The sequence below is a fragment of the Mastomys coucha genome, unplaced genomic scaffold, assembly GCF_008632895.1.
Source record: "Mastomys coucha isolate ucsf_1 unplaced genomic scaffold, UCSF_Mcou_1 pScaffold6, whole genome shotgun sequence".
In the NCBI taxonomy this organism is placed as follows: Eukaryota; Metazoa; Chordata; class Mammalia; order Rodentia; family Muridae; genus Mastomys; species Mastomys coucha.
The window spans coordinates 32,140,862-32,166,786 of record NW_022196912.1 but is presented as its reverse complement, the minus strand read 5'-3'; the positions used below and the strand labels follow the sequence as shown (position 1 = coordinate 32,166,786).

General features: G+C 38.3%; 1 long non-coding RNA gene across 2 annotated transcripts in view; it reads right to left on the bottom strand.

The window, feature by feature from the left end:
• LOC116080311 overlaps window positions 1-25,925 on the bottom strand; it is a 69,792-nt gene that overhangs the window by 37,152 nt on the left and 6,715 nt on the right. For both annotated transcript variants that reach the window (XR_004114391.1, XR_004114390.1), the window contains exon 2: window positions 13,945-14,081. This is a non-coding gene — a long non-coding RNA (uncharacterized LOC116080311). The remainder of the gene's footprint in view (window positions 1-13,944; window positions 14,082-25,925) is intronic.

Below are 25,925 nucleotides of genomic sequence, written 5' to 3'. Positions count from 1 at the left end.
ACTTGCAGGGAAGGGGCAGCGGAGGACGCTGAACCCCCTCTGTCACTCGGAAGCTGAGAGGATCGTGTGTCTGCTGCTCTGCGGCTCCCCTGGGAGTTGTGGGGCCTGTGGCTCCAGGCTGGGTGCTCTAGTCTCAGAAACTCACCCGAGAGAAAATGGTGGATGCTGCCTGGGTCTCTGGCCTAAGGCGCTCTCTGGAGGCAGGCCCTCCACTTGCAGGGAAGGGGCAGAGGAGGATGCTGAACCTCCCCTATCACTGGGAAGCTGAGAGGATTATCGATATTTTCTTTCTTTACATTGCAAATGATATCCCCTTTCCTGGTTTCTCTTACAAAAACAAAAAACAAAAACAAACAAAACAAAACAAAACAACTATTCCTTCCCCCTGCTCACCAACCCACCCTACCCCCTCTAGCTTCCTGGCCCTGGCATTCCCCTACATTGGGCATAGAGCCTTCACAGGACTAAGGGCCTCTCCTCCCATTGATGACTGACTAGGCAATCCTCTGATACATATGCAGCTGGAGCCATGAGTCCCACCATGTTTACTCTTTGGATGGTGGTTTAGTTCCTGGGAGCTCTGAGGGTACTGGTTAGTTCATATTGTTGTTCCTCCAATGGGGCTGCAAACCCCTTTAGTTCCTTGGGTCCTTTCTCTAGCTCCTTCATTGGGGAACCTGTGCTCAGTCCAATGGATGGATGGGCGCCTCTACTTCTGTATTAGTCAGGCACTGGCAGAGCCTCCCAGGAGACAGCTATATCAGGCTCCTGTCATCCAGTACTTGCTGGCATCCACAATAGTGTCTGGGTTTGGTTATTGTATATGGGAAGGATTCCCAGGTGGGGCAGTTTCTGGATTATCCTTCCTTCAGTCTGTGCTCCATACTTTGTCTCTGCAACTCCTTCCATGGGTATTTTGTTCCCCCTTCTAAGAAGGAATGAAGTATCCACACTTTGGTCTTACTTCTTGAGTTTCTTGTGGTTTATGGATTGTATTTTGGGTATTCCGAGCTTCTGGGCAAATATCACTTATCAGTGAGTGCATACCACATTCATCTCCTTATACAAAGCTCAAGTCCAAGGGGATCAAGGACCTCCACATAAAAATTGACAAATGGAACCTCATAAAATTGCAAAGCTTCTATAAGGCAAATGAAACTGTCAATAGGACAAAACAGCAACTAACAGATTGGGAAAAAATCTTTACCAATTCTATATCCAATACAGGGCTAGTATCCAATATATACAATGAACTCAAGAGGTTAAATTTCAGAGAACCAAATAACCCTATTAAAAATGGGGTAAAGAGCTAAACAAAGAATTCTCAACTGAGGAACACCAAATGGCTGAGAAGCATCTAAAGAAATGTTCAACATCCTTATCCATCAGGGAAATGCAAATTAAAACAACCCTAAGATTCCAATCCCCCCACCAGTCAGAATGGCTAAGATCAAAAACTCAGGTGACAGCAGATCCTGGCGAGGTTGTGGAGAAAGACGAACACTTCCATTGCTGGTGGGATTGCAAGCTGGTACAAGCACTCTGGAAATCAGTTTGGCAGTTCATAAGGAAACTGAACATAATACTACCTGAGGAGCCAGCTATACCACTCCTGGACATATACACAGAAGATGCTCCAACATGTAGTAAGGACACATACTCCACTATGCTCATAGCAGCCTTATTTAAAATAACCAGAGACGGAAACAACCCAGATGTCCCTCAACAGAGGAATGGATACAGAAAATGTGGTACATTTACACAATGGAGTACTACTCAGCTATTAAAAACAATGAATTTATGAAATTCTTAGGGAAATGGAAGGATCTGGAGAATATCATCCTGAGTAACATGCTTGGCTTTCGTAGAATCTATCAAAATTGCACAGCCCTTCCTGTACCATAGTCTGATCTACATACCAGTAGTGAGCCTGGCTGTGCATCTGTACCTGGCATACTCCTTTTTTTTTCTTCGTTCTTAGTGACTATATGTTTCTATTGGAAAAAATACTTTAATCCCCCTGGGACTGCAAAGACACACTGAAGTTAACTTTCTATATTTACTCCTTCTATCTTGTGCTTTTAATTGAAACATCCTACTCAACATCCAAGACCTATGAAGCACATACTGTCATTCAACTACCTTAGAATCCCTGAGTGCCATCCAAAAGTGTTAAGGGAAGCCTGGACCATATGCTGCATTCTCTGGGCAGCACTGATGCCTTTAGTCAAGGAATGTGCATTGCTCCTTGTATGGATTTCCAATCCATTTTTTGCCAGTTGCTTGTGAACTTTCAGGTGATTTTGATTCCATTTCTTTTTAAAAATGTAATGAAAGCACATTCCTTGATGAGACTATTACCAAGAATTATGAAGAAAGAGAACTCTGACTGCTTAAAGTCAGGATCATTTTTTTTTAACTTGGAACCATAAAAATAGTATTCACTACTGTATTTGCGGTTCAGTTCTTTCCACTCTAGCTACAATTCTCAATGTGAAAACTCAGGAATGAGTGCAGTTTCACTAGCACCCAGTGTCAGCAGCTCATATAAAATCTGGGAAAATATAGTCAGGATTAGAGAAATATGTAAAACCGTGAAGTCAGACCATAGCATGTAAAATGCAATCCCTTTTCTTGAATATATAATTTATTAGGAAAGCTCCCCACTCATCAGAAATCCACTTGACACCTTATCCTTGGCAACTGCTTCCATTTTCAAACAGAAAAAAAAATGAGTGAAATATTTTTTAAAATGGGAGCCCATCAATTTCTCAATAAATAATCCCATGCCTGTGCTTCATGCACATGTCCCTATTCCCAGGCCACATTCTCTTTCCCTAATCTTCTTCATGGGTTTTAAAGCAAGTCACATTCTTAAAACAGGTCTTAGATTTTAGAAAAATCAACAACACAATACACACCTATTTCTATCTCTTCTATTTTCTATTTTATATGTACCAATATGCTTTCTATTAAGTTAAATTTATATTGCCATGTAACTCTATGCATATTAGTAAGTTTGCTGCCCCAGAGAATTGGTGTGTTATAATTGGGCCCCAGAATAATTCAGTTATCCCTTTTACCTTGTCTCTTCAGTATGTCCAGATTTCTAGTAAGGAGATTGTCGATATCTACCAGGTTGTTGTTTTCAGGAAAAAAAATTGTTAAATATTTACAGTTTTTTTAATCTCTACAATTATGTTCAGCTTTGAAAGAACACTTTAATTTCAGATCCCATGTCTCAGAATACAGTAAATTACTGTTACAAGCACTTCCAGGCAGCAAGAGCTATGCTGTGCAAGTCAATAATTACTATTTTTATATTTTGAGCTGCCTATCCTTCTGAAGCCACAGAATCTTCACAAACACTCACCACTGCACATGGAGAATATCAAGCTCTCATGAACATCAGGGTGTGGTTGTCGGATCAGCTCCAGCTACTAGGAGGTTTTCTTCCTTCATTAATTTTCAAAGCTCTATTTCCTTTCAAAAAGGGAAACCCATGCTTCATCTGAGACATCATATAATATCGCCATCTTTGGGAGTTCTTTCTATTCTTAGTAAAGGGTAGGGAAAGGTTCAGAGATTTAAAAGAAAAACAGTGTTAAATGAAGCAAGGGAGGGAGAGGGAGAGAAGGGATGTGAATTCTGTGGGGATTGGTCTGTGAAGGGCAAGAAGAAGGAGAAGAAGGGAGCTACCATCTAAGGTCCACAGAGAGCTTCTAAGAATAGTTATGCTGTCACTGCTATTTCAGTAGGATCTAAACCCCAAATCCCTTCTGTTGGGACTGAAATGTGCCAAGAGTGACCAGGGTGAGAACCTACTCAAGGTGAGAACAGTTTATATTCAGAGAATCTAGTGGGGACTTGCTAAAAATGTACATAATTTCTTGTTTAAATTCACTCATGTAGACATATCCTAGAGCAAAACTTAGGCTGTCTCTTTCTCATTCAGATTAAGAAATTTTGAAAAAGTAATCACATTTCAGAGTTATAAAGCTGCTTTCTTAAGGATCTGAATTTTTATCATTTGTATCAAATGCTAACAATAGAAGAGTCAGAAAAGAGCTCTGCAGGACCCTAGGGAAACCTATATTGTGATAAGAGAAGAAAGAAAAGGTGCTCAAAGTTCTAAGGGGGCATGAGCAAGGAAGTATGTCTTGCTAGTTCAATAAAAACCTCACTTCTAAGCTATTTTATTTTCTTGTACTGTTTTATTGATCTCATGTATCTCCACAATACCACATTCCTGAAAATTAGAAAACTTAAAAAGTAGAAACACTTTAAATTTTCATAATAACCATTGGTGTTTTGGGCCTTCCTCTATAGAATGCTCATTATTAATTGAGTATATTACTATGTATATATGTATGACTTGATCATAATGGCAACTCTATGAGGCATTTTTTTCACATAAACTCAAAGATGTAAAGCATCTCATTCAACATTATACCTATCACATGGAATGAACTGCAAATCATGGTTCAAGCTCACAGTTTGCACAGAATCTGATTTTCAATGAGATGATATCATAGTATGTATAAGTTTATGTATAATAAGTTTCTTATAACAATAGATTCTAAAGAGAGGCATATTGATGTTCAATCTATGTTGCAGTTAGGAATTGGGGGCCAGTTTTACATTTTTATGTTTGCATAATTTCCATGAATCACAGTTTCCCAAGAAAATGGATCCAAGAAGCATGTCAGAGTAGCCATTCTAATATCTAATAAAATAGATTTCAACTAAAATTAATCAAAAGAGATATATAAGAACACTTCATATTCATCAAAGAAAAAATATTCCAAGACTATATCTTAATTCTGAATATCTATGCTCCAAGAGCAAAGGCACCGACTTTCACAAAATATTAGTAAACCTTAACTCACATATTGAACCCCATAGATTAATAGTGGAAAACTTCAATACCCCACTCTCACCAATGGACAAGTCAAGTCAGAAAATAAATAGAAATGTAGTGAAACTAACAGATATTATGAATCAAATGAACCTAACAGATATCTACAGAACATTTTACCCAAATGTCAAAAGAATATACCTTCTTCTCAGTACCTTACAGAACCTTCCCCAAAACTGACCATGTACTTGGACACAAGGCAAATTTCAACAGATACAAGAAAACTGAAGTAACCCCCTGTCACTTATCAGACCACCAGGGATTAAAGCTGGACTTCAAAACAACAGAAGTACCAGAAAGCCTGCAAACTTGTGGAAAATGAACACACAGTGTACCCAAACTTATGGGATACAATGAAAATGGTGCCAAGAGGAAAGTTCATAGCACTAAGTGCCATCATAAAGAAATTGGAGAGACTTCATACTAGCAATTTAATAGCACACCTGAAAATTCTAGAACAAAGAGGAGCAAACACACTCAAGCGGAATAGATGGCAGGAAATAATCAAAATGAGAGCTAAAATCACTAAATTAGAAACAAAAAGAACAATAAAAAGAATCAACAAAACTAAGAGCTGGTTCTTTGAGAAAAATCAAGATAAACAAATCATTAGGCAAACAGCTAAAAGACAGAGAGAGAACATCCAAGTTAGGGAAATCAGAAATGAATAGGGGGACACAAAAACCACTGAGGAAATCAAAAGATTCATTGGTCATAGTTCAAAAACCTGTGTGTCCCCAAATTGGATAATATAAATGAAGTGACCAATTTTATTGATACATAACATTTACCAATGCTAAATCAAAATCAAGTAATCAATTTAAATAGTCCTATAATCTCCATGGAACTAAAAGCCATCTTTAAAACTCTCCAATCAAAAAATAACGCAGGGCCAGATGGTTTTAGTCCAAAACTCTACCAACTTTCAAAGAAGAGCTAATACCTATACTCCTCAAACTGTTCCACAACATAGAAACAGAAGGAACATTGCCAAATTCATCTTATGAGACCACAGTCACCTTTATACCTAAACCATACAATGACCGAACAAAACTATAATTTCATACCAATTTTGCTTATGAACATTGATTCAAAAATACTTGATAAAATACTAGCAAAATAAATCCAAGCACATATCCACTATGATCAAGTAGGCTTCATCCCAGGGAGGCAGGATGGCTCAATATATGAAAATCTGTCAATGTAATCCAAAATATAAACAAATTGAAAGAAAAGAAAAACATAGTATCATCTCATTAGATGTTCAACATCCTTAGTCATCAGGGAAATGCAAAGCAAAACCAATCTGAAATTCCATCTTACAACAGTCAGAATTGTTAAGATCAAAAACTCAAATGAAAGCACATGCTGGTAATGATGTGGAGAAAGGAAACACTTCTCCATTGATGGTGAGAGTGCAAATATGTGCAACCACTTTGGGAATTCATCTGGTGGTTTCTCTGAAAATTGGTAATAGTTCAAACTCAGGACCCAACTATACTACTACATCATATACCCAAAAGATGCTCTACCACACCACAAGGACACATTCTCAATCATGTTTATAGCAGCTTTATTCATAATAGCCAGACACTAGAAACAACCTAGATGTCTCTCAACCAAAGAATGAATAAAGAAAGTATGGTACATTTACACAATGAAATATTAATCAGCTATTCAAAACAGGGACATCATTAAATTTGCAAGTAAATGGATGGAATTATAAAAAGTCAACCTGAATTTGGTAATCCAGACCCAGAAAGACAAACATGATATATACTCACTCATCAGTGGACATTAGCCATTAAGAGGATAACCATGATATAACCCACAAAGCTATAGAAGCTAAGTAACAAAGAGGGCCCAAGGGGGTGTTCTTAAATCTTACTAAGAAAGGGAAATAGAATAGACATCACTGATGGATGGAAGTAGGAAAATTGTTGGGAGAGGAAGTAGAAAGGGTATAGGAGGGATCAATTATGGGGATGACAGAAGGAGAGAGAATTTGAGTTGGCTTGACTAGAAGCCTGGGACAAGAGAAATTCCCAGGAATCTACAAGGGTGATCCTAGCTAAAACTCTTAATAGTAGCGCAGATGGAACCTTAAATAACCACTTCTTGTAACCAATCAAGAATTCTAATGGATGGATGGGAATAGCAACCCATCCACAAAACCTTTGACCCATACTTTGTCTTGCCTAGAAGATGTGCAGCATAATGACAGAACAGAAATTGAGGAAATGTAAAACCAATAATTGGTCCAACTTACGACTCATGCCATGAGAGACTATCCACCCCTGACACTAATATTCTGCCATACTTGTAGATAGGTGTCTATTATAACTCATCTGAGAGGCTTCACCCAGAAACTGATGGAAATAAATGAAAAAACCCATAACCAAACATTGAGAAGAGGTGGGGAATCCTGTGGAAGAGGGGAGAAGGATTGAAGGAGCCACAGAAGTCAAGGACACAAGAAAACCTATACTATCAACTAATCTGGGCCCCTATGGGGCCCACAAACATGAAGCTACCAACCAAAGAGCATGCATGAGAAGGATCTAAGCCCTCTGCACATATAGAGTAGCATCTTGGTCTTCATATGAGACCCCATGCATCAGGAACAGGGGCTGTCTCTGACTCTGTGGCCTGCCATTGTATCCCTTTCCCCTAAATGAACTGCCTTGTCTAGCCTCAGTGGAAACAGATGGCCTAATCCTACTACAACTTGATGTGCCAAGGTGGTTTGATATCCCGGGTAAGCCTCCTCTTATCTCAGGAGAAAGGGAGCATTGTTGGTGGTGTAGGAGTAGGGAAGGTGAAAGGCAGGGACTGGAAAAACAAAGAAGGGAGGAGAACTTGTGAACAATCTGGATGTAAAGTAAATAACTAAATTAATAAAACAAACAAACAACAAAAACCATTAAAGGGCTGGAGAGATAGATTAGCAGTTGAAAGCACGGGCTGCTCATCCAGAGGTCTTGAGTTCAATTCCCAGCAAACACATAGTGGATCACAACCACCTTTAATGGAATTTGAGGTCTTCTTTTGTCATGCAGGCACAAATGGAAATAAGTAGAATAATTTTATATATATAAATAAACTTAAAAAAAGAAATACTCCCTCTTTAGACTGAAGCTGACAACACATGTTGGCCCACTGGAGAACTGGAAAATCAAAGGTCTAAAACAGACCAGTGTTTCTCATTCTTCAACCTGTTCAGGGATGACCCAGAAGTCTCAGACTACTGCTGATTCCTGTTCTTGACCAGGCTGGCACCTGCATATTTCTACTTCGCACATGCTCCAAGTTAATGGGGCCAAGATAACTTTTGGAAGACCACACTTTCAGTAGGCAGGGTGCTTCATCTCGAAGAGCCATGTCTTTGCCAATATTTAAAACTTCCTGAGCATTACTACACATTAATTAAAAAAATATTTTCCATTAAAATTTATTGCATAGTATTCAGAAAGCTTCATTTGGGAAAAATAAATTTTCCTCTACTTTAAAATAGCCTCAGCCTCAATATTATAAATATGCTTCACTCTCCACCTCTGACTAAAGGACTTATTTCCTAAATAATAAAAATAATATCTAATCTTTCTAGAAAATTCTAGAATGTTCTATTGGTTTAGTGCCCATAGTAGAAACCTACCTACAGTATGTCACCTAAAGATAGGAAACTCATGCATATGTATCTTTTATTGTGTGAGAAGTTAGAGGATTTGCATTGGACAAGGACGGGTGCTTTTCCAGGAGTATTTTTTAGGCTCTCACTTGGAAGCCTGTGCAACACACATTTCTGCTTACACTGGACAAGTTCCTCTAAGATATCAAGATCAAAAATGGAAGCAATGGCACTCAGGTTTCCTTGATTTGCCTTCCTCATTTGAGCTGGCTTTCTAACCCTCACTGTATGGAAAGAATGGAGATTTTGTATCTCACAGTGGAGAAAGATAAATTCTGAACCAATCTCAGCACAAATTCATTTTTATGTTTGGACCTCTCACTCTGTTTGTCTGTGCATTATAAACTTACACATTTGTTGTTCTGATATATAGACATTTAAAATGTTTTCAGTTCTAGTGCACTGGACTCATAGTACAGAGTAACTTCCAGTATCACAAACATGAATCAGTAGGGATAAAGGCACTAGGTAGGCACTAATTTGATTAATTAACATGGGGATGTTCAATGTGTGACCTGACTCGTATAAGTATTGTCTTCAACAATGGGACCTTACCATCCGTCTGTAGAGAACTACCAATGACCTTGGGAGTAGCCTTGGGAATAGATGTGTGGTGAATTCCATGAGACCCCTTTGGTTAGCAATTTAGTAAGACTTCCTGGCACTAGAAGTTTTATTTTGTGGTGAGAGATGTCTAGTTTGGTTGCCATATACCCTGTTGTCTGATGATTTCATATAGAAAACCTTTATACATATACATATTTTAAGAAACAGAAGTTTTTGTCGTAGGTTTCTGTAAGGTTCCCAGTAGCCTTTAGTTTTAGCTGCCTCCCCAGTATCCCTTCCCATACTCCTCCCTTCCTTATCTCCATTTGATCCTTTCATTCTTCTTTCTTCCTAGCCTTCTGCATTCATCCATAATTATCTATTATATTGTCCCCTCCTAAGGATATCCTTTCCTCCCTCCTAGTGCCTTACTTTATACTTAACTTCTGTCCTTATATAGATTGTATGCTGCTCATTAAAGACTTAACATGTAAAGACTCTACATATGAATGGATATTATCATACTTGTCTTTTGGGTCTCATTCAGGATAAGTTTCTTCCAGCTGCAATTATTTGCCTGCAAATTTCTTGACTTCATTTGTTTTATTTTTGAGTAATGTTCTATTGTGTGAACTACATTTTTAATCCATTCATTCATTAACAGATATGTAGCATGTTTCTAAAAAGTAAACACCAATCCAAATACAATTTTTTGATATGCTGGTGCCATAGGATCACTATGGGAGTGGCCAACCAATATCTGATTAGATTTTGGGCCAGCTCCTGATACTGCTTGAGTGCCCAAGAACCTCCCACTAGATAGACAATGCTCCTAGGGATGGGGGAACCAGATACTACTCATATCCTAAAGGAAAATATTAATAAACTGACTCCTTAAAACATTCTGTTATACTCATAGATAAGTGCCTTACTCAGTTGTCATTAGAGAAGCTTCCCCTTGCATTAGATGAAAATACACAAACCAAAAATGGACACTATGTACAAAGTGAGAGACCTTGGGATACCCAGTCAGAAATGAGATGTCTTTATTCAATCCCTTGCCTCAGGGTTCAGAGAACCTTGTGAAGGAGGAGGCAGAAAATTTATAAGAGCCAGAGGGAATGAAATACACCCAGGGAATAGTCTTTCTAAGCACAACAGGACTGACACGTAGGAACTCACAGAGACTGTGGCAGCATATACAGGGTCTACATGGATCTAAGATCAGTGGGGTCCAGTATTGAGAGAGAAGTAGAGTCAGCCCCTATCCCTAACCCAGAAGCTATCTCCAATTGATAACAAAGGAAACATCATGTTTTTTTCCAATAGTCTCATTGGGTATGCAGTCTTAAAGGCAGGCCTCATGCCCTGCAGTAGATGGCCAGTACAGAATGAACTGTATAACATTTTTGGAGATTCTTTGTCTCATAATGGCTTTTCAGGACTTTATTTTTTGTTCCCTTCCAGTTCATTTTCATGTATATTATGGTTCCCATTTTTTTTTAAATGGGATTTCTGAGTGTTAATCTGTGTATCATTGAGTTTATATCTGTTTCTTGTGCTTTTTCTTTGGCTTTTTCCCTACAATTTGTTTTATCCTATTCCAGTTTGTTTGTTCATTTTATTTTATTTTATTTTATTTTATTTTATTTTATTTTATTTTATTTTATGTTTATATCCCACTTTGTTTTCTCATGAGAGATTAAGAGAAGATGTAGGTTTGGGTGGGAAGGGAGGTAGCCTCAAGATTTCCCCAAATCTGAAAATCTCTAAATTTTATAGCACATTTAGGAAGAGGATTCCCAACCTGTCCATTTTTATGTGGGCCTATGCTTTTTAAAGGCTATTGTTTCACACTTTGCTATCCTGTCTCTGTATCCTTCAGGCTATGATGCCCATTTTCATGTCTCTGCTCAACATAGAGCATACAGTTGTTTCTGTCCAACAGAGACTAACAAGAGAATGAGAGTGTCAGGTAGAAATTTAAGTAGTATTTCATTATCTCTTAGATGTTAGACTTTGGGTAAAATACTCATGTAGTAGTAGTGTCTTTAAGAAATGTGAAATTAGAATCCATTTGACTGAGCATGGAGTCTCCAATGGAGGAGTTAGAGAAAGAACTGAAGGAGCTGAAGGGGTTTGCAGTCCCATAGGAAGAACAACAATATCAACCAAACAGACACCCCCACCGAACTCCCAAGGACTAAACCACCAACCAAAGAGTACACATGGAACAAATCATGGCTCCAGCCACATATGTAGCAGAGGATAGATAGCCTTTTCAGGCGTCAATGGACAATTGAAGGGGAGGTCTTTGGTTCTGTGTAGGCTTGATGCCCAAGTGTAGAGGAACACCTGAGTGGTGAGGTGAGGTGGGAGTGGGTGAGTGAGCACCCTCACAGATGCAGAGGGAAGGGGATAGGATTAGGAATTTTCTGGAGGGGAAACCGAGAAAGAGGATAACATTTGAAATGTAAATAAATAAAATATCCAATAAAAAAGAAATGCTTTTGTTGTAAGCTGGTTATGAGAATTGCAGAGACCCACTGTGCTGATGTATGTAAGGCAGATAGTGTATAATTGGCATTGCATATTCATACAATGCTTATTACAACTTTAAGATTCTGATATCCTCTGATATTTCTTTAAAATTGCACTTACCCCCATGACAACTAGAATAAGCCAATATAAATGGAAATTGGAGACAATTGGTTTTGAAACTTCTGATAATGTCACTTGAGGAATAAAATACTCTCCACCACAATTTTATCATTTAAAATTAGCATCTGTACTAAAGGAACAGCCATGATGCCAGCTTGATCAACATTCATACATATTCCAGAATGTGGTGAATGAGATCCAGAAGGAGGAAGTGCTCCTGTAAATTGTACTTGAGATGGTTTTTCCCCAGTGCTCACTTTCTCTATGTAGGATCAGTCCTGGATGGAGCCAGGGAGCCTAAAGAGATGCCTTGAGCACTCAGAAATAGAAGCTGAAGCTCAGAGAACTCTGGGTGTAGCCCAGGCCACACAGGGAGCTAATGGCAAAACTGACTGGAGCCCTGGCTGTTTCACAGTTCCCTTGGGTCTGACCTCTCTGCCACCTCTCATTTCGGTGCCTTTTGACCTACAGAAGTGCACAGCAAGGCCTTTGACAAATAAACAGTGGCCAGGAGATTAAACTGCACCTGAGGCTGGTTATGTGGTTCACTAAGCATTTGGACCAGCAGAAGAAACCTCTCTCCCCAGACAGCCAAGGGATTAATCCCATTCTCAGACTCAGCCTGTGAATTATTGCCCACTTAAGCACACACTGAAGTGATGGCAGAGGTACATTTCATTCAAGGGAATATAATACTACTACACTTTTAAAAGAAGCAAAAACTAAAGACCAGATCTTACAGTTGAACTTTTAAAACAATTAATAAACAACAAACAAATAAATAGGAATGAACAATACTTAGCTGGTTAAAACAAAACAAAACAAAACAAAAAACCAAAACAAACAAACAAGCAAAAACCAAGATAATCCAGATAACATTTGTATTGGTTATCCCAAATATTACATATAAAAAAATCTAATTGTATAACATAGTGAGTAATGTCATTTTTTCAGATTTTCACTCACATGACTGAATGATTAATTTTAGAAATAAAAAAAAAGTACTCAAAAATTGAAAGACTCTATTGACCACCTCCTATCTATAACATGAGGTATGCTCAAATAAGAGAGGAACATGGTCAATGGATGTAACATGGAGAGATATTCTGACATTTCCTGGAGTGAGTGGCCATCCTGTGACCTGTGACTTCTTAATGCTGAAACTCAGAAGAATAAGAAAAATGTTCAGCTTAGCCATCAGAGTGATACTATGAAATATGATGCTCTGATTTCTTGTGATTGTTAGGTATACCACAGACCAAGTAATGGTATACAAATTTGCAGGGAAGAGCACCATTTTATATGGATGAGTAGGAAAAAAAAGACTCATTGCAATGAGCATGTTTAGCATTTGATTTTAAAAGAGAATGGAATGGGTGTCATGGGATGGCTTAGCAGGTAGGAGTGCTGCTATTCTTGCCAAGGTCCCAGATTCAATTCTCAGCATCCACATGGTGGTCCACAACCACTAAAGAGATCCAATATAATCTTTTGGTATCTGAGACCATTGTGCATATGTAGTACAAAGACATTCAGGAAGGATATACATGAACATTAAAAAGAAGAAGAAAAAGTAAATGAGGGGGTTGAAAAGCAGAGGGTCAGCACTAATATATTCAGCATAGGCCATGAGAGATGGCTCAGCCATTTGCACTTGCTGCTCTTCCAGAGGACCTGAGGTTTTATTCCCACCTGACCTTTCTTGATGAGTATATTCCTTGTCCTCCTGCCTTTTTTCCTCCAGATACCTAAGGACTTGTGTTAAATTCCAGCCTGGCTCTACACTTCCTACCTACTATTGATAGTACCCTGGTAGCACAAGCATTTATCTTGACCTTTGTAGACTTAAACTATTTTCCTCTGACTGTCTTTCTGTCTTCATCATTTCAGGTGCATGCTGTAAAACACATCGATACAAACATAAAGGCATCATACAGGTACTTACCACTAGCCCTCCTGTGGGGAGGTCAGCAGCATCCTGTAGCATAGCCAGATTCTCTTCAGTGTCTCACAGGAGAACTGAGGATTGAGTTCCCTTTATAATCTTCAGGGGGATTTTTATTTATAATTATATAATTTTTAAAATATACCCATTGATTCTGTCTAGATTGTTCATTATTGTTTTTCTTACCTCATGAATCTCCATGTCAGTGAAGCTATATTGAATTCTCCTTGGGCTTAGGAAGTCTCCTCCTCTTCTACCACCTCCTGGAGGAAACTCTGCCATTTTGAAGTCTCACGTGCTTAGTCCATGCCCATCCAGATCATCTTCCATTGTGCCATAGGAGGGAATAAAGGGACAGAATCCACCCCTTCATATCAATAGTTCCTATGATGACTCATGCAGGCTGTGCACATGAGTGGTAGAAATTGAATGCTTCAAGAGCTTTCAAGGAATTCTACCTATTGTAGTTGTGCTCCAAAAGCACTTCATTCACTAAACTTCATCCAAATGGGGCTTTTGTCTGTGCCTTAAACAAGGCAACATTGCCTCTAGCAGAGGGACTTTGTGTCTGTAATTTCTGCTGTTTAAAGTTCTTGGTTTAGAAGGTACCTTCACAATGATGACATTAATTTTACTCAGTCTTCTTTCCAAATTGTATTCCATGCTAAATGTCCCTGTTTTTGTATTGGTTTATGTTTACTGACTTTTACTGTAAAATATCTCCAACACCCCTCTCTAGTATGTGTGTGTTATTTGAGAGACAGGTCTTCTTCATTGTTTCTAGTGCTCCAGTCATGCTGGCACCCCATGTACTCTGGGTCATGATAGAAGCCTAGTCACTCTATAGTAGTTGGAGAAATGAGTATCAGGGGGCAATCCAGTGTGTAATCATGTAAGTTCTACACTATGAATGGTTGATTAAGAATCTTTCACACAGGTCTATAAGTAATGTTTTTCTTTCCTGGAGTCGAAAGGTGTTTGAACATGTGAGAATTCTTCTAAGAGAACCCAAGGGCATTCTATCACTCATTCTCTTTTGGAGATTCTATAATGCACATCTAATGATTAGGATAGGATCACTCTAAACACCTGCCACATTCTAACTCTGCCTTCTTGAATCCTTATAGAACAGATCCTAACTGAACTTGTTCAGAGGAAAGAATGACAGACAGCCTTAAGTTTATATGATGTTGAGTCCAGAGAGAAAATGAATGTACATGCAGCAATAGTCATTCAGTGTCAGTTCCCAGATACTCAGATGGTACCAAAACACATACAAGGTGACCACAGATGCCTTCTTTTCTACTGTCTTGAGATATGCCACCTTCAATAGTAGGCATGGGATGGGAGTACAGTTTTCTACATCTGCAGCACATTAAGCCCTTATTTGGTACAATACTATTCAAAAAACTAATAAATCAACAACAGAAACGGAACCCTGGTGGTTATTTGTGAGGGAAAAAGAATTTCCCTCTGTGACCCATGTTGGATACACATGCACAGTAAAATTCATGGTTTTAACACACCTAAATATATTTCATGCTGTACATATATTTCTTAGTTATCTGGGTTTTAATTATATCTATGCCCATGTTAATATGTGGCTTTTTGTGAGGTATAATTTTCTATAATTCCCTTTTTTCAGTAATTCAAATTTTTATTGAATATATTAAGTTACTTTTAGCATTCTGAACCAAAGAGTCTCACTTGGGCAGTATCAAAGTCTAATATTTTATATCAATTATTTATATACACTAAAATAGACACAAAATAATTTTCATAGTCATGTATGGTATTCTATATGTGTGTGTGAATACATACAAAAATCCATGATATCTTTTATTTATATTCTATTCAATGGTCTGTCATGAAATACAGGTTTATAAGTAGTTTGTAAGTACATTCATTCACTGAATTAGAATCATCCTTGGCATTTGCAGAGGATTGGTTCCAGGCCCTTGTTCAATTGCCCAAATCCACAGATGCTCATATCTGCTATATAAAACTGTATAAAATGATATAGCATTTCATGTAACCCACACACATATCTCATGTTCTTTAAATTATTTCTACATTGTATTTAATACAATGTAAATAGTATGCAAATAGTTGCTTTTATGTATTGTATAAGGAATAGAGACAAGAAATATCTGTATTTGTTCAGCACAGAAATCAGATTTTAGACGGTTTTGGTCTGTGGCTGGTTGTGGAATCTGTGGGTATGGAAGGGCAGGTTCACAGACAACTGTTCTACTGTGATGGGCAGATATGTGGTCTCTGGCTGAATTTTAGCCTACTGAGTCCAAATCAAAATAACTTCAAGAAAGTGCTACCTGCTTAAGCCTTTTAATGGTCAATCAGGAATTTCCATCCTGGTTACCTCTGAGTAAAGGGAGATCTCACTGATGTGATGTGACAGCAGTTGCCAGGTTTGATCTGACCTATGAGATTTTGCCAAGCTTTTCTATGTCCCCTGGGCTGGAGACCAAAATACATAATTAATTTTTGCCCAGGCCTGTGGGAGTACATATGACTTGTAATAAAACAAGCTACTGGCATTCCTACCTTTGGAGGGTATTCATTTCACTGGGGAGAGTGAGGTAGAGCTATTAGTAAAACTATGTTGATCTTCTTTCAGGGAGGGAAAATTGAGCCTCGGGGTGAAAAGGAGAGGGCTCAGAAAGAATAGCTGATATGTGTGAGATAATTCTGTTTACATGGGTAAGAGGTGTCAAAGTGGCATTACTCATGAGACAGATTGGAACAGAATGTTGCAAATCACTTTCAAGATTTTTGTTGGACTTCCCCATATATTTGGAGGCTGGAGTCAGGCTTACTGGCTTTGGTAATTAATCCTTCTGAGCCTGCATTCTTTGCTACTGAGAAGAGGAGTGATTCAGGGGCCCAACCTGCTAAATCAAGATAGTGTGTGACCTCTGGAAGCAAGAGCACTTTTCCTCACTTGGCCAGAAAACAGAATCCGGGAGCATTGGGACGAGTAAACCAACAGAGGTGTTGTTTGAAGGGCTGCAGAGATTTCTGAGAGATGCGTTTGGTACATTTTAAGAATGAAATGTATGCAATGGCAAATTCAGAGAACAGCATTGTCTAGGGACTATGTGAAATTATGTGGGCCCTTAAACAATGCCAGTAGTTTCAAACAGCATGCATTTCAACACCAGCTTATTAACGTTTATCTTTCAGGGCTGCTCTGTATGCCTGTTTGTTTGCTGAGCTTGGATTCGCAGGTGTCACTATTAGTTACTATTAATTAATTAATATAACAGCTGTAAATAAAGACATTCCATTAATTTCTGATTATTGTGCATTATCTTATGTCATTCTGCAATTACTTCTGACATTTCCAGATACTAATTCAGACTCAACAGGGATTGTATAGGTTAGATTTTTCTCTTTGCATTTTGTCAAGGAAAAATCAGAACACTTATCTTCTACTAAACTGATTAGGATCTATAAGAAGAAAAGAGTAAAATTTGCCACAAAAATACTTAAGATCAAAAGAGTCATGTTTCCTAACATTCCAGAATGCAGGAGTATGATAAAGTTCAGCTCTTTGAGAAGTATTTGTAATAATTTTAATAAACAAATAAAATTATATAATTTTTTTCTGTGGCAAAAAATCGTCATTTAAAGAGCATAAACTTATGATACCAAAAAGGAATACGTTGATCCTATTTACCATTATATATTTCCAACTTCACAAATGTTAAAGCTGCTTCTTCTCCCTTTGAGCTCAAACATTAGCCTCTGAGATGGGATGATCCAAAAAGGGATTTTTGAAAATCAAACAACATATGAAATCTCATCTTGCTCAGTGTTTCCTATCTCTGGTTTTGCAGCAGAATCTATTTCTTAGGGCCTGTGTCACTTTGTTCTGTAATTTTTCTGCTCTTCTGCCTATGTTCCTGGTCATAAACTTCTTGAAAACTGGCCTTATTGAATTAAATGGCTTGATAATTCAAGCTTCTACTTTGTGCCTGTGGCATAGTAGGATCTGAAAATTAGGTCATTGGATGATCACATGGCAGAGTTATGAAGATGTTTTAAAAGACTCTATTATTATGTGTAGGCACACAAGAAGTATGTAGGGATGTGACTGTGTCACTGTTCAGGTGTGGATGTCAGGAGACAACTTTGCAGAATTGGTCCAGTTCTTCCAACCTTATTTTGGTTCCAGGGATTGAACTAAAGATGTTAGGCTTGTACAGCAAACACTTTTTACCAGTAAAGCCATCTCATGCTCTCAGGAAAATCTTATTTGAAGCTACTGAACCCTTCAGGCTCTGCATGTGATGCAAATGTCTGACCCAGGCATTACTAGCTTTATTTAATTCCATCTTTGCCTTGACACACACACTAAATCTAAGTTTACGCTCATTATAACCTTGAACCTGGTACATAACACATACATTATGAAAGCAGCTCTATGAACCTTAGGTGTGCTCTCAATTTGTAAAAAGGAAGAATGGCAGGATTAGGATGTTGCTCAGTAGTTGTTAGAGCATTTGTCTAGCAAGAATAAAGTCCTGGGATAAACTGGGGTCAATTTATACAAAACACACACACACACACACACACACACACACACACCTACAGAGAGAGAGAGAGAGAGAGAGGAGAGAAGCATGCACACACACACACAAGGAATAAAAATAATCCATATTTCTTTCATTCCCACAAACCAAGTCTTTATCATAATATCTGAAGTCTTTGGTAATGATCTTCTAGTACTCTGTTCTCAGTAGACATACTTAAATAATTTGCTTTCTGGGATTCAGCTTGAAAGATCAGACAGTTGTAAAAGTTGCTATTGTTTCTTAAGCGTGAATACTAGACTTCACTAAACCTTCTTTGAATGGGTGTATCTTCTATAAGATGATTAATTTTGGAGTCCTAAGGCTTAGGAGGCACATCATGGCTCCAGTTTCCCTTTAGACAAACTTTTTATTTAGTCTTTGTTTGTTCATTTTGACATCAAACATCCGAGATAGGGAAAGGGCAAAACATGTGAGTGTGTTTACTTCCTTTCCCTGCCTTAGTGCAACGGGCACTTCAGAGGGAGGGTTTGGAAGCTGTTTAAAGTCTAAAATGCTTGCTCCCTGCCTTTTGAGTACACGTGTTTGAGACTGAAAATCTTATCAGCAGATAAGGGCAGAGAGGCAGCCATCCCACATTCCACAAACTCATGTCCAGATGGCAGGGAGAGTTAGGGGTGAAAAACTCAAGCTCCTCAATCAAGTCAAACAGCCCACACCTTTACTGGCCCATTTGTTCAGCCTGTCACAGGTCCCCTCACATCTCAGGATAGGCCAGATTGGCTGTTTAATTAACTCCCCAGGACAACATTTTAGTGAGGGCAAGTCTTGTGTTACTGAAAACAAACTGAAAACCAGAGTTTTTTGTTCTTCTTCCTTTGCTTTGGTGGTCACTGTTATCTTGAGATTCTGGTTCAATTCAAATGGTAACAGTGATAGGTTTTGTGCAAGGATCCACTTGATCTTTTGTTTTGTTACTTTTCTTGTTTTTCTCATTTAGTCTGGCAGCTTGAACATAAGAGATGTCTTTTCTCAGTGCCAAGGAAACAATAGCAATTTTTTCATACAGTGTGTGTGTGTGTGTGTGTGTGTGTGTGTGCATTAGTGTGCATGTGTTAGTTGCAAAGAAACTACATTTATTATTTTAAATTCTTATAAGGAATTTAAAGTTGCATGTTGCTTGCAAGTAAAAAATTGGCTGTGAATAATTTTCCAGGAAACTTAATTGTGCTCAGAATGCCTTAAGAACTTACTGTGACATTCCTCTAAGTATTTTTCTCTCAGAAAAATATTGTTCTTTGAGAATGTTCCACTTTCTGAGAAATGTATGTTTACATTTTTACTATATATTATATTTTCATTTAGGAATATTTTTCGCTAAAGGAAAAATTGTAAAAGTACTATAGTAGAATGTTCCTATATTCATTTCATCCACTTTTCTGTTAATGTCTTTCATATCCATGGTCTATACAACAAATCAACTGTATCATACTTCTCAAGTGACAGACTTACAGACTTTGCCTAGTGTTATAGTTTGGATGCATGTTTCTATTCAAAATTTTTATTTTGAAATCTAGTTTGCAAGGCAATGTACTAGGGGGTAGAATTTTGAGGAGCTTGTGAGAGTAATCTTTGAAAATAGTATTGATGTCCTTATAAAAGAGACTTCTTGGAGCTTATGTGTCTCTTTTGCTTTTATCATGTAAGGAAAATGACAATATCTATCATCTACAATAGGAGGTAGAATCTGCCAGTGTCTTGAGTTTGGATTCCCCAGCTTCCATGACTGTAAGTAGTAGATACATTCTTTTTATAAGTTACCCAACATTGAAATTTGTTATTGTAACCCGCGAGGGTTAAGATACTTAATATTTTCATAAATGACTCTTTTTTTTTGTAATATTACTAGGTTCCCACTTTGCAGATAGAGACTATCTCTTCTAATCTGTGACGGCTTCTGGGTTTTCTCTTGTCTTCTCTGGCATATTCAAAAAGCTAGTGTCAGGTGTTCTGTACACCATCCCTCTTCAACCATCCATTCAGTGCATATTGTGAGCTAGCCTGTTCCAGAATACTCCAAGGAGGCAATGTGGAGAGGCAGAGCATTGCATAGATTTGAAGTAAAAACTAAAGGATCACCTCATTTTTGAAAGGTTGGGAATGAGATCTAGAAAATATAAACCTGAGGTGATTTCTATTATTTTTCTTTCTACCAAACTGTCATAGATATCTTACTAAAGTATGAACCTCTACCTTCAGACCCTTGAGGCAATATTGGGATCTTGGAACAGCTTAATTCCTTGTAAGCCTGACTCTGAAATGTGCCCATGTGGTTCCTGGAGACTATCCTGCCTGTTTCCTTGAGCTCACAGCACACAGCATGTGTAAAAGTACTAGGAAAATGAATCAACGTGTGGTTTAGAGAACTAATTTGTGATAGATGAAGATGGTCCTCCTACATAGGACCTAAAGCTACAAGGGAGGTCAGAATGAGATCTAAAATCTCTAGTCAGATTATCTGCATAACTTCATGTGCCAAGCTGCAAGGCTAGGGATGTCTTTGCAGCAGAAGCAGTATTGCCCAACCTTAGCAAACAAGTCTTTTTCCTCATGCCAGTCAGAGTACTTTCTGTTCCCCCAAAAGAAGTAGAAGGCACAGAGTGTGGGATTTAGAGGTTCTCAGTTGTGTTCCTAAGCTCAGGATTCCTGACTTCACTGACCATTTGCTGAAGTTCAGACATGCTCTAGCAAAGAATTATGAACCTCAAATCTTAGGGCTTAATACATGGTATAAAGAACTGGGTCTCATATCTCTAAGCCATCAAATGTCCTTCAGGAATGCTTAACTCTATATCTTGTAATGGTCCATGAAGCAAGTTCACGATTCATTCTTCATGATCAGATAGTGGTTCTTCAGACTTTGTGTTAAAGTTCTGCATATGTCCTCCTGACATTCTATGTTGACTTTTCCTTGATGTACAACAGGTAGGGTAGAGTTATCTTAAGATTTGGATCAAAGAAAGAACAAACAAGGTTTAGTATTAAGAGCCCTAGGTTCCTTAAAATGGATAGAGGACCAAAGAAACCTGCACATAGTCTCTGTTGCACATTAACCTGATTGAGCTGTGCCTCTACTGAGATCCACTGGACCAGCAGTTTTAAAACTGGGTGTTAAGAGGAAACCTTGATGTTTTCCTCATGGAAATAAAAGGTCAGCAAGGGTTAAAGTCCACCTAAATATTTTTCTATCTAACTATTTAAAAATTGAAACAATCTTCTAAAGGATCTATTTTTGAGTATTGGAAAGTTAGAAATCTGTCATCAAACAGATCTGGTTTTTCTACTGGCTATATTCTTAGAGCGAGAGAATTATTGATTCTGTGTTTTAGTTCCATCATTGTAGAATCTCCAAGGTCATTGGTGAAGATTAGTTGGGCTATGGTATACTTGCCTAGTGACTTTTGAGGGAGCTATAAATGCCCTTTCAATCTAGAGGTAGGCCAGAGAAGGTCTTGCTGAAGCTCTTCCCTTGTGGTCTCCATCTTTAACAGTGGAAAGGTCAGAAGCTAAGAAGTAAAAACTCAAGATAATGCTGAGAATTAGGAAGTGACAAATGGGGCTTTACAGCCAGAGTCTATAATAGCTTGAGAACTAGTAAGAAAACAATGGACTGACCATTATCTAACCTTTGCACAGGGTAGAAGACTGCTGCTATTGTGTTCCCCCTTCCAACCCCCGTCCTTTTCTTTTCTCAAGTGTGCAGTGCTATTCTTGGTGTGTGTATTTTGGGAGCTGTAATGAGGTACCTCTCAGCATCCATTGCCATTTTCAAGCGTCTTTTACTAGCCGCTTGGGCACTGGGACAACCTAGTAATTTAAGAGCTATAGTGGATGAAGCTGGAAATAGAGAGACCCACACTTCCAGAAGGCTGAAGTGGGAGTGAGTACTGTGGGTTCTCTCCTTCACAAAAGAAGAATGCTAATGAGGTTGAAAAATCATACACACAAGTGTCCCCAAAGGTGTAGTAGTAACTTGGCTTTCTATTTCTCCTCCTATCCCCTGTCTGGAGGGATAGAGAAGGATGGATGATCTCTTAAGTAGCAAAGAACTAGCATTTACTAGTTGTGAAGTTAATGGAACAATGAAATTCTTCATTCACCCAAGGGCTGGCTCTGTGAAAGTTGCTTGACCATGATTCATGCTGAGCTCAAATTCTGCTAGCATGGGAATAAATTCTAAGAAAGTAAAGATGTCAGTTAAAATAGCTTTGGAGGCAAAAAATGCAACCCTTAAAAATGCCTTCAAGTTCCAAATGACCAATCATCCTTTCCTTTGCTACAGCACACAACATTCTAGAATTTCAAAGCAGGTCTTTTCTGCACATGATTTTCCAAAGCCTGTTATAGCTATGAAGCTATGAAGTCATTCCATGGTGTAATTATTTCTGGATCTACAGCATTCCTTTCAGAAAGTACCTATTCTCTGACACTACAAGGTTTGGCCCTGGTAAAACACACTCATGCACACACACACACACACACACACACACACACACACACACACACACAAATGCAGGATGTTGTCTGTTTCAAAGAAACCTTGCCAGTCTTTCTTCTCTCAGGGAAGAAAATAAAAGGAGAAAAATGCTGTGTGTGTTGTGATTTGATCAGGTTTCCACTCCCCCAAATGCGTTCTTACTTTAAACACAGGATGAAGGAAATGGTTGTCTCCAGGAGCTGACACATTCCTGATCATATTTCAGATACAATTAGCCCCCATTGATGGTGGTGGCTGATCTGTCAAGTGAGTAGCTAATCTTATCTATGGTTCACAAATGACTCAGATGGTAGCTTGTGACTTTGATTACTGGGAGACTGGACCCCATCAGAGGGCTCTACTCCAAACAGTGATCTCTCCAGCCTCCTGCTCCAGGAGATCAAAGCCTTCTCCCTCTCCCTATCTGCAGGGAAGCTCATTAGAGGGAGGCTGTCAGGGTTATAATCATGCAACAGTTTTACTTCTGGGTTATAACGCTTTCCCCTTCTTATCAGCCTGTGAGGTCCAAAGTGAGAAGGATAAAGGAGATTCAGATGACATATGATACATTTAATAGGCTCACTGGTGACTGCCTGGGCCCCAGCTTTCTGCCACTGCTGCCTCGCTGACTACCGAAGGAATACTCACCAACCAGCCTCAAATCTGGAAGGATTAGACTTTATTCCTTGGAAGTCAGAAGGTGGAGTATGGAGAGAAAGTCATAGTCCCCAGCAGTTATGCTACTGTGGAGAACATTCAAGTGAAATGAAGTGTTCCTAGTCCAATGATGATCTGTCTTTACCTTTCAGAGCCTGTATAAGCTTAATTAATTTTCTAATGCTTCCCTCATGGAATTTAGTGCACAGATTTTATTAAAGTCCTCTCTCAAGAAGTCTTCTTTTTCCATTTGAGTATTTCTGTTCTCTCTCTCTCTCTCTCTCTCTCTCTCTCTCTCTCTCTCTCTCTTTCCTCACCCACCCCAGGTTTGACCTAAAATATCTTCACTCTGCTTGAAATCCTCCTCTATGCTTCCACAATCCTGGCTTTCCTACCATTTGCTTTTCTCTTCTCTGAGATTCCATAGACTCTCCAAGGGAGATTCCACTTGGTACACATTTGATCTTAAATGAGTTAAGGATCCATGGATCAAAGAAATTTACAAAGTCAGGGTTGGTTGACTCAGTCTCCATCACCTGCCTCAATGGTATTCTCTGTAGTCTTGACTGTCCACACTGAACCAGCACTTTCACTACTGGTCTGAATGAGAAACAAAGGCAGTGGCGATGAGAGAGGGTGATTTCAATTGGGTTGATCACGGGTTCATTTTACTATCCCACATCTTTTGTGCTATAAAATTTCTCAAGGGCCTTAAATTCTAGGAAATGTATTTCGTTATTTTGTAAGGTAAGAAATGAATCCCCTTCATAAGGTTATTAGGATAATTAAAAAGAGTAAGCTTTACGGCATCCTTGCCAGGTGTCTAGGGCATACAAAGTATGTTTGGCTAACCTCAAGTCTTATCTTTCCTTTTTTCTCCCTTCCTCCCTTACCCTCTGACCCCAGAGCTATCTAATATTGCTAGAACTTGAGTAAAAAGAAAAAAGTGCAAATCAGCCTGAAAAAGAAGCAAAACTACCACCTTCCTCTCCCCATGTAGCTTTGGTTGAATAATGGTTCTTTGCTCAACATTAATCTATGCATTCAAAAAGTGGAAAAAAATTATTTGTTCTTAAAATAATAACCTTTCCATTAAAATACAATTTAAAAGGCATTAACACTAATTGTAATTATCGTGGAATTCATGTCTCACACATTATACAATGAAAGAAAGCTAGGCACACCTCAGTAATTAGTGACAAACTTACTGAATATTAATCTCTTTTAGTTGCCCTTTAAGAGAATAAATAACAAATCACTCAGTGGCTACAATATAGTAGATTGCCCTTTGGCTAAGATGGATGATAATTTAAACTTAAGCAGAATTTATTTATTTAACTAACAGAAATTATGACTTAGTTTTGTTTTTTTAAGAGACATCACAGTAAAAACAAGAAAAACTTGAATAATTAAAATTATAATAACTTCTGTGAGAAAAAAATATCAATTCTCAGTAAAACATAGACATATATCGGAACTATATAGTAACTATGAATTGAAATGGACTTTTAGAAACAGTCTTAATTAAGTCTCAGGCTACTTCTTAGAGTAAAACCAACGTAAAGACCCAAAAGTTATCTTTTAATTTTAGCCGTGGAATTTTTGAGACCTTAGATCAATGTTACTGAAATGGGTTCACACAAACTGGTAAGATCCTGAGTAAGTTTCTCTCAACGCTGTTGTGATAATCTTTTGCTCCCATAATGGAATGCAGACATCTCATCACTGAGGAAGAATCCATAGGCATTCTATTCATCATGGCTTTTATAGCTACATGCCACCAGCAATGGAATTTCTCCTAGTTGTTGTTTTATGGTTATGCAGAAACCCAGCTAACAGGACTAGCCATTCTCCCAGGTGTGAGCACTATTGGGAAAGGAAAGGTTTTTTATTTGTTTGTTTGTTTTTGTTTTTGTTTTGTGTGTGTGATGGCATTTATTACAGCAACAGAAAGTAAACTGAGACATCAGATTTCCCTTACTTCTTTTGTGTGTGTGTGTGTGTGTATGTGTGTGTGCGTGTGTGTGTGTGCCTTCAGTCTTCCTCACCTTAAGCTTTTTTTAGAGTCAGCGTAGTAGGATATATGGAGGCACTTCCCCAACTAAAAGTTCCCTTCTCTGTGATAACTCCAGCCTGTGTCAAGTTGACACAAAACCAGCCAGTACAGAAATAATGCTGGCATTCTACAGAATCACTCAACTAATAAAATTACAGGTAGACTGACATAGGATCCCATCCCATGGCCATGGTGAGTCTAAAATGTCTAGAAAAGAGGTAAAAAATGGACCAGATATATCAGCATTTAAGATTTTCCATTCCCAAATTTTTCCAAGAAGGTAAGGTCAGGTCTTGTGAATGAATGACTGATATTCCCGTCTTTTGTTTTTAATCACTTCTACAACACCTTCAAAGTCTGG